We start from the raw sequence: 16,735 nt of genomic DNA, 5'->3' as shown, positions 1-16,735 counted from the left end.
TTAAATGAGATTTGTTTTGAAGTGTTTGTATCTGTATGAGACCTAAACTAAAAAACCTGCCACAATTTATCTCCATTAAAACATACCTATACATAATATAAAGTATAACATAATCTGTCACGATGCGTGGCAATAGAGTTGATGTAAGGGCAAGGGTTCAAATTTGTGGATCACAATGATCTCTTCTGGGGAAGGTCTGACATTTATAATAAAGATGGGCTGCACCTGAACTGGAAGGGAACCAATATCTTGGTGGGCAGGTTTGCTAAAGCAGTTGGGGAGGGTTTAAATGAATTTTGCAAAGGGTTGGTAATCAGAATATGAGGTGCAGATATTAGGGTAGAAAGCAAAAGCTCAGAGTTGGTGAGGAAGGACAGGTAGGGAATAAAACATAAAGGTAGCCAGTTAGAGGGTTTGAAATATGTCTATTTCAATGCTAGGAGTATTAGGAATAAAGAGGATGAATTTAGATTATGGATCAATACCTGGAATTATAATGTTGTGGTCATTATTTAAACTTTGCTGGAGGAAGGGCAAGATTGGCTGACGAAGGTACCTGGGTTTAGGTATTTTAAAAAGAATAGGATAGGAGGTAGAAAAGGTGGGGAGGGTGTGTGGGGAAGTAACATTACTGGTCAGGGATAGTATCACAGCTATTGAAAGTGAGGATGCTGCAGAGGGAATGTCCACCGAGTCCATGTGGGTGGAAGTCAGAAATAGGAAGGGAACTATCCCTGGACTGGGAGTAGTTTATAGGCACTTAAGTAGCCCTCAGGACACTGAGCAGCAGATAAGCAGGCAGATTTTGGAATGGTACGGGAAATACAGGGTTGTAGTTATGGGTGATTTCAACTTCCCTAATATTGACTGCCAGCTACTGACAGCAAGAGAGATAGATGGGGCTGAATTTGTATGCACAAGAAGGATTCCTAACACAATAAGTGGCCGGCTGATGAGATGACAGGCCATACTGGATCTGGTTCTGGGGAATGAATATGGTCAAGTGTTGGACTGCTTGGTGGGGAAGTATTTTGGTGAGAGTGACCACAACTCACTTAGCTTCAACATAGCTATGGAAAAGAATAAAAACAGTCAAACTGGGAAAGTGCTTAACTGGGGAAGGGCTAATTATGAATGGATGAGGCAGGAACTAGCGAGACTAAATTGGAAACAGATGTTTAAGGGTGAAAGCACAGAAGTAATGTAGAGTAAGTTTAGGGACCACTTATGCAGGATTCAAGATAGGTTTGTCCCACTGAAAGAATGAAAAGATGGTAGGAAAAGGGAATCATGGCTGACAAAACAAGACAGGTAACTAGTCAAGAGGGAGAAGGAAGTGTACATTAGATATAGGAAGCAAGATATAGGAAGGGCTAATGAGAAATATATGATAGCCAGCAAGGAACTTAAGGAAAGACTTGGAAGAATTCAAAGGGGGCATGAAAAGGCCTTGGCATGTAGAAGTAAGGAGAACCCCAAGGCGTTCTATGCGTATGTGACAAACAGAAAGAAGACAACAATGAAGGTGGGACCATTAAAGGATAAAGGAGGCAACATGTACTGGGAGGCGGAGGAAGTTGGGGAGGTCCTAAATGAATACTTTGCTTCAGTGTTCATAAGAGAAAAGGATCTTGATCACGGTGAGGTCAAAATTGAACAGGCATATGTGATGGACAATGTGGAGATTAAGGAAATGTAAGTGTTGGATCTTACTAAAAGCATCAAGATTGATAAGACTCCAAGGCCAGATACGATAAACCCCAGACTGCTGCGGGAAGTGAGAGAAGACTTATTTGGGGCAGTAGCTATGATCTTTGAATCCTCTTTGGCCCCAGGGGAGATGGCTGAGGAATGAAGAATGGCAAAAGTAGTCCCCTTTTTTCAAAAAGGTTATAGGGAGAATCCTGGGAATTATAGACCAATGAGTATTATAGAGTCAGTGGAATGCAAACAAATGGAGAGGATTCTTAAGGATAGGATCAATGAGCATTTGGAGAAGTACAGTCTACTCAAGGATAGTTAGCATGTCTTTGTGAAGGGAAGATCATGCCTCATGAGTCTAATTGAGTTGTTTAATGAGGTGACAAAAGGTGGGTCTACGTGGATTTTAACAAGGCATTTTTATGGTCCATATGGATTTTTGCAAGGCATTTTTCAAGGACTCCTATGAGAAACTCATCCAGAAAGTCATGAGGCTTGACCGTATGGATTAAAAAAAAAAATCTTGTTGGAAGAAAGCAGGGAGTAGTAGTGGAAGGAAAGTATTTTGCCTGGAAGTTGGTGACTAGTGGAGTGCTGCAGATATCTGTTCTGGGACCCCTGCTCTTTGTGATTTTTATAAATGACCTGGATGAAGAGGTGGAAGGATGTGTCAGTAAATGATACGAAGGTTGGAGGAGTTGTGGATGGAGCTGAAGGTTGTTGAAGTTTCTCGAGCAAGCGCAGCCTCACTTCATTCGATCTGAGCCCGGCCACATAGGCATCCCGGACAAGATCATTTGTGATCTCGGCAGCAGTTTTGTCCACACAGTTACAGTCCTTGCCCAATGCCTTTAATACTTGTAAATATGCCCTGCCGGACTCGCCGGGCTGTTGCTTCCTCGACGCAAGCACGAGCCGGGCATGAACTCTGTTCACCGGTTGATCATACAGTCCTTTCAGTACCTTTATGGCTGCGGTGTAAGTGGTCTCATCCTGGATGTTCTCGTAGACTCTCAAGGACACCATAGACAGCAATGCTGTTAGATGCTAGTTATCCTCCTCTACCTGAATGAATCTCAGGAAGTTTTCAAAGTTCAGCAGCCAGAAGTTAAAGGCTTTGAAGGCTGTAGCTGACTGTGGGTCGATATCAAGTTTTTCTGGCCGAGTTAAACGCTCCATCCCTTTCAAAAAAATTCCTTTGCTAATAAAATTGTAGAGCTCGTCGAAAGAACCAAAGACTTGTTGATCCAAACCAAGGCTTTTATTAGCAAAAGACCGGAGCTCTTCACAGGTGGCCGACCAGTCCGGAATGATCCGACCTGGCTAGGGACACAACCCTTTAAGGCCCAGACAATAGGTGTGGCTTAGCTCTCAGCCAATCGCTGTAAGCACAGTCTAGATACAGTAACTATATACACTATGTACATTGGTGATAGATCTGTACTATCACAGGAGGTCTATAATATTATGAGAGGCATAGATAGGGTGGACAGCCAGCACCTGTTTCCTAGTGCAGGATCATCAAGCAAAAGAGGACATATGTACAAGGGACTGAAGTTTAGAGGTTAATGTTTTTACACAAAGAGTTGTGGATGCCTGGAATGCCTTGCCAGGATGGTGGTGGAGGCTGAAATATTGGGAGCTTTTAAGAGACTCTTTGGCAGCCACACAGATGAAAGAAAAATAGAGGGTTATGTGATAGGGAGGTTTGGTACTTTTTTTTAAGAAAGGAATATATGGGTCAGCAAAACATCGAGGGCAAAAGGGCCTGTACAGTGCTGCATTGTTCTATGTTCTACCTCAGCCCCTGCAAAGCATATCCCCAACTTGATCACATTGTACATATTGATCAGGGGTGTCGCAGTACTTTTGGTCCATCACAAGGAGACGCCCCCCTCCCACCAAGCACCTATCTAATCTCGGTGATTACAAAGTAGCCTCCCACAGCAAGATACCCAGACAGGATGTGCGACGAATGCGCCAGCATCACCTCCCTCACCACCATTCAAGGCCTCTATCAGTCCTTCCAAGAGAAGCAACATTTCAATTGTGAATCTGCAGGGGTCATCTACTTCATCCTGGGGTCCCGTTGTGGTTTCCTCTACGTCAGTGAAACTGGACGCAGCCTGGAGGATTGTTTTATTGAGTACCTAGTCTCTGTTCACTGCAATAGCATGGATCTCCTAGTGGCCACCCATTTGAATTCTCCATCCCATTCCCTTGCTGACATGTCTGTCCATGGTTTCATCCATTTCCAGACTGAGACCACCCACAAATTTGAGGAACACCACCTTTTCTTCCAACCAGATGGCATTAATATTGACTTCTCTGGCTTTTGTCAAACCCGCCCCCCTCCCCTAAGTCTATCTCACCCTTCCATCTCCTTTCGCACAAACATGATAAATTTTTACCTCATCCCTTTATCGTTATTTAATTAACACTTTTTGTTGGTCTAGATTCCTCTCCCAGCCAGCATTGTCTGAATTCTGAGACTTTCTAAGATATCCTGCTTCTGACTCATTCTGTTTATTCCTTGAAGGTGGTTCAGGCCCAAAACTTCAGAAATATATATTTGTAGGAAAAACAAATCAAAATTCTGGAGAAACTCAGATGGTCTTTTCAGCACCCATGGGAGACAATCTCACCCTGAGCACTGGCATTCCCCAGGGCCATATGCTGAGCCCTCTACTGTATTCCCTTTTCACTTATGACTGCGTTCTTGTATATGGTTCTAATTCCATAATCAAGTTCGGAGATGACACCACAATGGTTGGCCTGATCAGAGGCGATGGCCTACAGGGACAAGGTCCAGCACCTGGACACATGGTGTGCCAACAACAGCTTGGCACTTAACACTCATAAAACCAAGGAGATGGTTGAGGATCAATGTGGACTTCAGGCATGCTGGCTGGAAGCCACACTCATGCCCCTATATACATCAATGCAGTTGTGGTGGAACATGTATCAAGCTTCAAATTCCTTGGTGTCCACATTTCCAATGATCTCACCCGGTCCCTGAACTCTTCCATCCTGATCATTAAGGCACAACAGCACCTATATATGTTGGGGAGCTAGAAGAAAGTTCACTTCCGTCCCAGGGTACTGATAGATTTTTACCGCTGTACCATTGAGAGCATGCTCATCTATGGCATCTCAGTGTGATATGGCAACTCCCCCTTATCAGATCATAAAGTAATTCAGCAGGTTGCGAAAACTGCCCAGCAGATCATCGGCATCCAATTTCCCACCATTGAGAACATATACCAGAAATGTCCTAACTAAGGACTTTTGACTCTCCTTCCATCCAGTAGGCACTACAGGAGCCTGCACTCTGGAACCAACAGGATCAAGAAGAGCTTTTTTCCTGAGGTTGTGACCTTGATGAACCTTAAATCACAGCGCTGAGTGGTACTGCACTCACATTGTACTGTCAGTACTTTTATAACTGTTTGCTTGCTGAAGGCACTGGTTTTTATTTTCATGTAGTTATTCGTATATAGCACTATATATTTTATATATTACACTATATACACTATATATTTGTATTTCATTGGCTTTGTATTGTACTCGGCATAATGACAATAAAGTTGAATCTAATCTAATCTAATCTAAACTTTGACACTGCACATGTTGAGGGTTGCTATTTTAATCTCCATTTTTGTTCATACGAGTTCCCAGTTCACAATTCTTACAGTCCAGTGCCAATCAACCTGAACCCACATTCCCACTGTTTTGGTGAATTGTACCAGTGATTTCAGGTACAGGAACAATGGTGATCTTCCTCTGGGTGCGGTGGTTCCCTGAGGGGAGATCTGGCTGTGCTCCTGTTCCTCCATCTCCTGGCTGGCTTGTACTCAAGGGAGTGACAGCCTCTGCCCTGTTCCCAGTCTCCAAGAGGTAGGAGTCACTAGGTGCTGTTCCTCCCACTGTTGGATCTACCTATGACCCATTTTCCTCCTTTCTTTCCTCTCTATCCTTTCACTTCTTCTGTCTTTAAGTAGCACATGTGATGGCTTCATCCTCAGATGATGAGAGGTTTCTGGCTTCTGTTCATGCCTTGACCCTTTTCTTCCCCGTGCTTGCAGTGTCAGTTGCCAGTTTCTTCCTTGGGGCCTTCAGGGTTTTCGTTAATTTCCTCAGCATCTGCCATTTTTCCTTCACAGCTCCTTCCATCAACTCTGCCTCTTCAGGAGAGTCCTTTGGCTTCCTAGGTGGGCTTTGAGGGTTGGAGATGGATGTGCTTGGGAGTCTCCTCTCTCTCCTGTTCTTTGTCTCTATCAGATTCTCTGTCACAGGCAAGGTTGAGGGAGTGTTGACCTCACTGGGGTTGGTGATGTTGGCTGTTTTGCTTCTTGTTGTCTATGCAAAGGTAGCTACATATTTTGTGTGGGATCTGTAGAGGTGACCTGCTTCTCCACACAGATTGCAGCACTTGCTCTCTGCACAATCCTTAGTTTGGTGGCCTACATGTTTGCAATTGACCATGCTGCATTGAGCCGCAACATGTCCAGATTTCTTGCACTTTCTGAACACCTTGGGCTGCCCAGCATAGACCAGATACCAACAATTCCCTACAATGGTGAACACCGAAGTGGGGTGGATAATGGCACCTATGCGGTCTTCTCTAAGCTTCACCTTCACTTGCCATTTTTTGTTCCAGATTCCAAACATGTCTTTGATGTTCATGCAGATCCCTGTCCCCTTGACATAATGTCACAAAAAGAGGAGCACATCCATGACTGGCCTATCTGCATTAAACATGCCCTCCGTTATCACTCATTCTTCTGTGTTGGAAGTGTGAAGAGTTTCTGCACCTTGAATAGCAAGATTAGAGCCATAGTCCATGCAGACATGGGGCGAACATACAAACTCCTTACAGACGGCGTGGGGTTTGAACCCCAGTCTCATTTGCTGGCAAAGTAACTACATTGCTCTAACTGCCTTGCTAACTGTGCCACGATCTGATGAACATGCTTAAAATTTGTAAAGGATTTGTTAGAATTGATATAAAGGATCAATTTCCTCTGAGGGGAAAAATGGTCAACAAGGTAGCTTTATTTTTGAAACCTCAGTAGATTAATTTGAAAAAGAAATAAAAAAAACTTACTACAATCGAAGGAAAATACCAATCTTGAACTTCCATCCCTAAAAGACAAGGAATGCTGGTCCAATTGGAGTTTGCAGGTCTGAAGTAATTACTGAATTATTCGGTCAATGAATTAAAGTGGGAATGTTGCAGCTCAGGTAAAAATCAAGTCATGATCGAAATGAGCTGTTAAGTGGGCATGAGGGATTGTGCCTGAAACTGGACCTTTGCAAATGAAGTTGCTTCGACTGCTTCAGCTCTCTCCAAAATCACTGGTTTTCTCTACGGTGGCCTGTATAAATTGTGACGCAAATCAGCTCCAGCTTGTTCTTGGTACATGGGAAGTCAATAAGCTACTTGATGAGAGAATAGGAACTCTTTTAAAATATATACACAGCTGCTGTGTTCCAGGAAATTATTCCCATTTCCCTGGAATGCATGTTATGGAAAAAACTTGGAATGGGAATGAGGGTGACATTCCTGTTCCAACATTTTACCTTCTAGACCCCTTGTCAATTTCTCCGAATGCCTGCAGTCAAAAGTGAACTTCAGGCATTCCATGAATAACAAGCTAATTAATAGGACATATCAATGACGTGCAAAATGCACTTTTGGTATGCTGTCTAAACTTGCATAAAGAAACAGAGATATGGAGTTTTGTTTGTTCTTGTGAACAACCAATGCCAAGATGTTGGACATTCCTCTGACCAGTAAAATTATGCAAAGTCTATCTATAAAACATAAAAGATTACCGTTCCTTTAAAATTCTGTAACTCCTCTCACTCTCCCAATTACAGGTGAACATTCAAATAAGGACAAAAATTAACTTAACATAATTATGAATTTTTGAACATATAGTCAACCAAAATGAAATGGAAAAACAAAAACAAATTACAGTATGAGCTGAAAATTTAGAGTAAAATAGAAATTATAAATATTCAGGTGATCAGACAGCATTAGCAGAGAGAGAATGAAACAAATAATCATTTCAGATCTTCAGATTTCAGATTTATTGTCAGAGTACATACAGAACATCACATACAACCCTGTGATTCTTTTTTCCTGTAGGCAAAAAGCAGAATTTCACAGTACTCAACATACATGTAAGCAAATAAAGTTAGTCTTAAATGAGTCACTGATTGACTTTGTTATTAAGGAGTCTGATGCTGGAGGGGTAGCAGCTATTCCTGAACCTGGTGCTATGAGTCTTGTGGCACCTATGCCTCTTTCCTGATGGTATCAGTGAGAACAGAGCATTTGCAAGGCAATGTGGATATATGATAGCTGCTGCTCTCCAACAGGAGTGCTCCCTATAGATGTTCTCGATGGTGGGGTGAGTTTTGCCTGTGAAGTCCTGGGCTGTGTCTTTGCAGGGCCTTATGCTCAGGGATACTGGTGTCCCCATACCAAATTATGATGTAGCCAGTCAGAATACTTACCACCACACATCTGTAGAGATTTGCTAGGGTTTCTGATGTCATACCAAATCTTTCCAAACTCCCAAGGAAGTAGAGGCGCTGATGTGCTTTCTTCACAAGGCCATTAGTGTGTTGGTGCCAGGAAAGAAAGTGACTCCCAAGAACCCTCTCCACCTCTGATTCACCCAATGATCATAATCCTCTGGTTTTCCCTTCCTGAAATCTACAATCTTTGGTAACATTGATTGTTAGGTTGTTGTAACATTCAGCCGTTTTCAATCTTCCTCCTGTATGCTGATTCATCACTCCTTTTTATTTTCATTCAGAAAGGAATTTTTAATCTTCACTGCAACGCCATATCATCCCATCCCTGGTTTTTTTTTTGGTCATGAGGATCCCTGGCTTCCCAACAAAAAGGATGGCCACTCTGTAGAACAGTAGCAACAGAATTTAAACAAAAAACTAAAGCTGTGATGCTGGACATAGTTTCTTCACTAAGTCCCCAACTATGAGAAGAAAATGAAGCTGTAATGAAGTGATATATTTCTAATACAAATTTTATTTCTTAATACAACTGCTGAAGTGTTTCTATATTACATGAATACCTGAACCAAATCAAATCCATAGGTCAATCTCTGAAGCAGCAGTGTTCAGATAACAAAGTCCTGTTCTGTGATTCTGTTCAATATATTAAGGTTGATTCACTCGGACAGTATGTAAGATATGATACATTAATCTGGGCTATTTCAATTTCAAAGGATGAGACTATAAAATTGGTGTGCTGCATATCTAATTTTTTTGAATATCTGATTTATGTACCCATCTGAGGCATGGACCCTGTTGTACTGTGTATGCATCTGCCATATTAAAAATAGGCTGCATCAGTGCTCAAATCTTATCTCGTTAAATCAGACAAATGTAGCTTCTCCGAAGGAAGGAATTAACAACCCAGACAGTTGAAGGAAGTAAATTTTAATCCTGTTTGTAAGGTGTTTTATGGTTTTCTGCTGTATGATTAAGGTCACAGAGCACAGCCCTTATTGGGTAGGCTAATTTGATTGTGACAGAACAATGGCACAGAACTTTCCTGCTAGTGAAGTGCATACTAATTATGATTTGTCCTTGATAATGACCTTGACGGGTCATTCAGCAGTTGTGATCTGTCACGGACTTCTAATCATGTATTATCGTTTGGGTGAGTCAGAGTGGCACCCTAAGCTTTCTGTCTTTCCAGTGATGTGGCACTGTAATTACCTTATGCCAAGTAGAGACACACAGACTGAATTAAGTAATCATAGTGATTGCCTTCAAAATTGTCCTTCAATTTTTAAAATTTTTTTAGTGTTTCTCTGCCATTTAAAATTTTAAAGTGCAAAAGTGGTTAATAAAGAACAGGACAACAATTCAGGGAGGAAATAAAGAATGCTTGCCTTATTCTGTTCTTATCACATGATAAATCATCACCATTCATCAGATGCATTTGTTTGTGAAAGCTTTTATATTTTAGGAAATCAGCCTTGCAATAAGGTACCTTCCCTAGGTGACTAATAAATGTATTCTTGTGTGTGGTGGGGGTGGTGGTATGGAGGGGGAGATGCTGGTGGGTGGTGGCAAGAGGCTCTTGACATATACAAGAATAATGGCCAAATCTATCAACTTTGATCAGGCCTAGGATAATGAACTACTGCATTGTATTCCTGGCAGGGACAATGAACATTGGAGCTGAGTCCTGTAAATGTGCTGTTCTCTTTGCAAGGAATCAGCAGATGGCCAGCAGGGAGCTGGTAGATAATTACACAGTATTTGTGCAGTTTCAGGAAGCTTCCAGCACAGGTTGAATGCTTGCAGTATATTAAAAGGCAGTGTAGTGAAATGTATTTAATGAATATTTTTGTCAGAAGGAACAGCCATTTGAATGATTTTTGCACAAAAGTCAGAGGTGGAAAATCACTGTCAAAATATCTCTTTATGTTTGATGCTATTCATGGATTTATGAGATTAAGCCACTACATTAATGGAATCACCAGAAAGTTTTTTTTTGCAATAGTCTTAAATATTATTTAACATGCCAGTGCAATAGGTGAATGTTTGGAAAAAAAAATCAAATATACCAACCAGCATTGTTCATTTTGTTTCAGAGCAGCGTTGGAACTTGTCCTTTCCGAATGTATATTAGGAGCCAGTGTTCAACAGAGGTTGTATAAATATTGAAGAATACCAGGTAAAGAATTTGAATGTTCCTCAATCTTGAACACAAATTCATAAAGTTAAATCTATTTATGCCTTTTGTTTGCAGTATTAGCAACATCTTGATGCTAAATCATGTTTTTGTGCACTTATGCAGTCAATAATTGTTTGGTCACTTGAAGTACATTAAAGTCTAATTATATTCAATTTTTGTCTCCAGTCAGTGCATAACAAGAATCTTGTGCACTTGAAAATTCTTTTATTCATCAACCACCGTGCCAACATACAGCAAAATATCAGACTGTAATTGTTTGGCAAGTTTATGTTGGATTTGGAATAGTGGTCTTAAACAGGCAGTAGGACTTTCATATGCATGTTCAAATTTATGCTAATTTCAACCAGGTGTCTAAGCTCAGATATTTTCTTGCTGTGGGCTGGTGAGGTTTCTTAAGGCATAGGGAATGTAGGCAGTCGTTTGGACACAATTTTGCAGCAGTTTTCACAGCTACCTACAGGTTAATAGACCCAGGTTTGATTCAGACTTTCAAAGCTGCCCGTTTGAAAATTGCATGGGATTTTCCAAGTACTATAGTTTCTTCCCATATGCCAGAGGCATGCTGGTTGGTAGATTAATGGACTGTTCTGAATTGCTCTTAGTTTAGCCTCGTGGCATGAAATCATATTGGGGGTGGCAATGTGGATGGGGATCCGGTGCTGAGACAGACAATGGAATGGGAGTTTGATGGTCAGAAAGTACGTGATGGGCTGAACACTTCCATAGACTAACCTCTGGATTTGGACTGACCTGTCCAGGCCAACAAAATTCTGTAACCCAGAATTAATTTTTAAAAATCATTGAGGGTTTAGTAAAGGTAACACAAGTACCATGATCAATGTGATATAATATTACAAGAAAACACTAAAGGTGATATGATCTAAAATACTGCATTGCAATTCTATTGCAAGCTGCCCTTTAACATTAAATATTATTCTGTTTAACCTAAATAATTTTGAACTCACCTCAGTGATCATTCAGAAATGTTTCTTTGTATACAGTCCTGTTTGCAGTTCTTTGCAAGTTGCTGAAGTTTACTCTAAAGCTTCTTTATTGACTTGTACAAAAATCATGCATGTGATCAGTAGATTGATGCAGCCTCTCCTTTGTATCATTTCATCCTGTTTGCCTGCTGCAAGACCAGAATCTATTGTCATTCATATTATAACCATCTTGCAACATTACTATAATAAAAATAATAGTGTACAAAAATTAAGGCAGTGTCTTTGGTTCATTGATTATTCGTGAATCTGATGTCATTGGGGAAGAAGCTTGTGCTCATCTTTAGGCTCCTGTACCTTTATTATCCTGATGGTAACAGAGTGAGGAGGGCCTGGCCTGGATTGTGGGGGACTTTGAGAATAGAGGCTGCTTTTTTAAGACACTGCCTCATGTCCCCGATAGAGTGAAGTCTGGTGCCTGTGATGACACAGGCCAAGTTAACAACCCTAGAGTTTATTCTTATCCTAAGAGTTGGCACCTCCATGTGATGCAACCAGCCAGAATGCTCTCCACAGTACACCTGTAGAAGTTTGCGAGAGTCTTCAGTGACCTACCGAATCTCCTCAGCCACCTCACACTTCATTAGCACAACGAGAATGCTTTGATAGTGAATTTTTAATTTGTCCACAATCTGAAAATTTGATGAATGGGCTTTTAATCTGATGACTACCCTGATGTTGACTATTTTCAAAGGCTATTGTCATGGAACCAGATGTAAAGAAGTCATCTTGCTCAATTACAAGCCTTTCCTGAAGGCCACATGGTTAAGGATTGGAGAAAGCTCATTGTTTGGATAAACAGACAGCATAAATAAGTTTATAGAGCACCTTCATTCTTCAGGTCATGGAGAGAAATCTTGGTCAATTTTATATCCACCTGAGTAAACTATGAATTAAGGTCCATCTGTTTGGCTGCAGAAATGATGCCCGAAAATATTAAACCCCCCTCTTTGTGGAAATCAGCAAGATTTATCCCATGCACCAACAAGTTATGAATTGGTTATCCTTGAACCTGGGAAGAATGACACAGCACAAAATAATCACAATATAAAGAGATTTGCATTGAAATTGAGAAAAGCACAGTTAAGTTTGAATTTATTTCTTGATACTAAATAAATGTCAATTATGTAAAAATAAAAGGTGGGTAAATCAAGGTGGATTGAGAAATTACTATTTCACAATGAATATATATATTACCTCTGAAAAACAAAATACTCCAGGAGCAAACCAACAAAAGATGTTAAAAATATTACTGTGAGTCAGGAGTGATTTTATTTTCAAAATATTATATTTGTTAAATTCTTCTAACCTATGTAGTCGCATAGAGTGGTACACAATTCATATTTGCTATACCAGTTAATTGGGTAATGGCTGGAACAGATTCATTGAATTTAGGTGATGGTATCTGGGGAAATATGCTTGTGGGCCCAGCTGAAATGAAGAACTTATCTGTATTGGTCTTAATGTTGTGGTAGGTGCAGCATTTTCAGTTGTAGTATGTTGAGTTTGATGGAACATGAGGATCTGTGGTAAGCCCCTCTGCAGTTCGTGGCTGCAGCTTGGGGAACTTTGGTTTAGATTAGAGGAAATGGAGTTCAAGATTCACAAGTAAGTGGAGTTTACCTGCATCATCTGTTCTGGAATGCAACACTTAAAATTACATGCTGGAGATCTTTCCGGTTAAGAGAGATAGTGAGATATGATCACTAAAGGTGCCGGTGTGGGGATCCAGAAGAATGTGCTGAAAGATATTCAATGTTTGCCTTTATACTAAAATTTTGAGGTTGTTTTTGCCTGTGCATATGAGAGCGGAGAATGCACGACATAAATGATCATGGTGAACACAAGACTGGGTCTCAATAACAGTTCAGTTGGGAAAAGAAAAAAAAATCCTTCCTAACAAGGCCCTCTATAATTAAGGGAACAGAAACAGTACTTTACAATCCCAAACATAAAGGGCTTCTTCTTGGCTGGAGAAAATCTCGACTTGGAAAATAACTATCCAGTTGCTGCCATCCATGTGGATGGATCAAGGGGCAAGTTACCCTGGAAGAACATCACTATCTAGAGTCCAAAGTAAAGGCAGAACTGCAAAAGGGAATAACCCTCAAATTATTATCTAATCCATTTACAAATTGGCAACAGATAAGATCAGAGAATTGAATGTGTGGCTCAAAGATTGCTGGAAGAATAATGTGTTTCAATTTGTGGAGCAGTGGCACAAGTGTTAAGGAAACTCATCACAATGAGTTTCATTTAAATTGGACTGGGAAACAGTGTGCAAGCTAATCAAATAATTAGAACTGTATATAAAAAAAAGTGGGGTTTTTGAGGAGATTTTGTGGGAAAATTCCAATCATGAAATTAAAGGAAAAGACAAACCATGTGCAAGAAAAGCAGCTGGCTTGTGAAAACCAGAATTCATCTGAGTACTGAGACATTGAGGAGGCAATGTCTATTATGACAATGGGCTAACATTCCAAATCTCCCCCAGATACCAGGAAACAATTACCTATAGTCAATGTGGACCTCTTACAGAGGGAGGAGAATATTATATTGGAGAATAAAGAAATAGGAGAGAAAACAAATATTTTGTTACTCAAGACTCAAATCTTCCTGAAATTAATTTTGAAGGAGAGTGGCTATGGAAATAGTGCATCCACTAGTTGACACCTTGCAATACGCAAGAGATTCTGTAAAGGTTTTCTCATAACAGAAGTGGCTATAAAATAACTGAGGGAGGGAATTTTGTCACTAGATTCTGAAGATGCCTTCGGGATCTTCCTATTTTACTACTCATTTGTCTGAGGTCCTCATTCACTCTAAATTTGTAACACTAGAGATGGTGGAGAGCTGCATCTCAGACCAGTAGCAATAGAAATGTACCACGTCAGTGTTATTTTTAAAAGAAGAGAGCTCGAGTCAAACCATTACAGCTTAGGCACAATTCTGGAAAATTCTGTTGAAACTCAGACTTTTCAACCGATGTGCAGAAATAATTATGAAGGAGGTGGGATTCTGAGCTGAAAACTGAAAAATCCTTGTTGAGTGTCCTCCAGAGAAATCTGCTTTCAGATGAATGGTTGTCATAACTCCCCTCTTCCTTGTGAAGGGGGAAAAAAAAAGTGTGCATCTTTACGATGCTTCCAAAACCCTGGCATGGGTCTGTCAAAATGACAATCTCAATAGTCATGATCCAATGCAGGAATTTGTCTGCTTCTTTTACCAACATATGGGTCAATTAAAATAAGTATTACAATAGTCATGGTGGTTCAATAATTCCTGACAAGGAGAATCAGTAGAACTGTCCATTTCACAGTCATTCCACCTGTCTTCTGATGGCTGGCTGATCAATAATTAATAACTAGTGTTACACTCACATGACTCAAAGACTCTATAACCTGACTCTCTCTCACCATTTGTTCTTCCTGAATAAACAACCATTGTTCTTGGTTCTTCTTCACTTTGTTTATAATCAATTCTTAACAGTACTACTCTATCTGTGAATGTTGTGCAAACAATGAATGGTTGCAGCCTGCACCAACTCCCAAAGTGAAGCAGAAGCTTGCAAAACTGAGAAGTTGTCTTCCATGGAAATAATATTAAAAACAACAATTGTTTAAATTCTTTGACATTTCCTTATTTCCCAGAAATAATTTCTCCTGTCCCAAACTAAGTGACCCATTTTAGCTTCAGCTAACGTTTTTCTTTCTCCATATCCTAGGTAAATTTCTTACCATCTGATTTTTTAAAAAAAATATCTCTTACTAATCTCCTTGTGTATTTACTTTCTCCTTCCTTATTACTATCTTGGTCCACCTTCGAATATTGATGTTTTTCTAATCCTTGGGTTTATTGTCATGCTGTTTGGTAAGATTACATGATGTTTGATTTGGTCCAATACCATTTTTAAATTCAATTAACAGCCACAGTCAAATCACTTTATCCATTTCTTTTTCTTGGAAAAAATATTTATTAATATTCTTTAAATGCTATTTATTGCTTGTTTATTGTTAAAGCTGTTTGCCTAATTCAGTCAACCAGTGGCATATCTAGGGAAAATAGTGCCTGAAATTATAACCCACCCACATTAAAACTTACTTTAACCCTTCACTCTGCAACCATCCCTCGCAGCCATCACACCATCCATTTCACCTTCCCTACCTGTCCCCGCTGCTGTAGAACCCCAAAATAGTCATTCAATGTATCCAATGTTGGATACATTGATATATCGAAAAATAATCTACACCTTAAAAACATGACAGTCATTCAATTGAAAAAACCGTCTGCCTTCTTCAAAAGCCAGCATTTGCTGAATGAAAGCAGTGAGCAGTGTTTCCTGGGCAGGAGCGGTCAAAGTTAAAGGTGTTGAGTGCCAGTCACTGTCCCTGTAGGTGCCCTCTCTTACCCTAAGTAGAAAGTTAACTCTAGGCGCCGAGCACCCGGTGGGAGAGAAGCTGGAAGATGCTGAAGCCCACATTCAAACTCATGGTTCAGCACAGACCCTCCTCATACCTGGCTCCAACATAGGATTGGAGCTCTAGACATCCAATCCTCCCCTTGGCCTACTGCTCACCAGCTCTCGATGCCAGACTCTGAACCCTCTCCTCGGCAGTCAGCCTACAGGTGCACACCTGAGCTCCTGATGCTGACACTGAACCCTCCCTTCTGCCTACTATCACATACCAGATTCCAGTGTGCATGTGCGGTAGGCCGAGAGGAGAGTTCAGAGTTTGTATCTGGAGCTCAGGTGTAGTCTGAGGGGAGGGTTTCTTGTTGGGCATCAGGAGATTTGGTGTTATTTGAGGGGAGGGTTCATATTCAGGCACTGAGAGCTCCGCTGTAGGTGGAGGGCAGGGTCCAGAGTCAGGTATGAGCTCCTGACACACAACTCCAAACCCTCCCCTCAGTGGTTATAGTAAAAGTAATAACACCAATTATTCTCTTGCTGCTCTGAAAAGTATTCTGTTTGAAATAAATCAGACAAGGGGTATTGGGTAAGTCAGGCTCAGGGCAGAATGGAGAATGAATAATTTCCAGGAGCTCCAAGTGTGCACGAGCCACAACTTGCCAACTTTCAACCACTTGTTTTCCAAGCTCACTTTGAACTTTTTCTATATTATCGTTAAAGGAGGATAGGTCCTGGAGCCCTCACCCTCAGAGAATGCTCAGTGCTGGATTTAATATGAAGCCCAGAGCAGATTATGTACAGGTTTTGATGGCTGAACGAGGATACCGACAGCGAAGGGAATGCTGAACTGGCTCCTCTAAGGCACAGACAGGTCAA

At 40.8% G+C, this 16,735-nt stretch overlaps 2 long non-coding RNA genes across 8 annotated transcripts in view; one reads left to right on the top strand and one right to left on the bottom strand.

The window, feature by feature from the left end:
- Nucleotides 1-16,735, bottom strand: part of LOC138760654 (uncharacterized) — a 65,948-nt gene that overhangs the window by 47,551 nt on the left and 1,662 nt on the right. For all 3 annotated transcript variants that reach the window (XR_011355785.1, XR_011355784.1, XR_011355786.1), the window contains exons 2-3: nt 11,413-11,579; nt 10,321-10,451 (exon numbers count right to left, since the gene is read on the bottom strand). This is a non-coding gene — a long non-coding RNA (uncharacterized lncRNA). The remainder of the gene's footprint in view (nt 1-10,320; nt 10,452-11,412; nt 11,580-16,735) is intronic.
- LOC138760653 (uncharacterized) overlaps nt 9,311-16,735 on the top strand; it is a 111,287-nt gene continuing 103,862 nt past the window's right edge. For all 5 annotated transcript variants that reach the window (XR_011355783.1, XR_011355781.1, XR_011355782.1 and 2 more), the window contains exons 1-2: nt 9,311-9,400; nt 10,344-10,426. This is a non-coding gene — a long non-coding RNA (uncharacterized lncRNA). The remainder of the gene's footprint in view (nt 9,401-10,343; nt 10,427-16,735) is intronic.

Source organism: Narcine bancroftii, chromosome 4, assembly GCF_036971445.1.
Source record: "Narcine bancroftii isolate sNarBan1 chromosome 4, sNarBan1.hap1, whole genome shotgun sequence".
Taxonomy (NCBI): Eukaryota; Metazoa; Chordata; class Chondrichthyes; order Torpediniformes; family Narcinidae; genus Narcine; species Narcine bancroftii.
The sequence above is the reverse complement of the archived record's forward strand: the minus strand, read 5'-3'. Positions and strand labels throughout refer to the sequence as shown.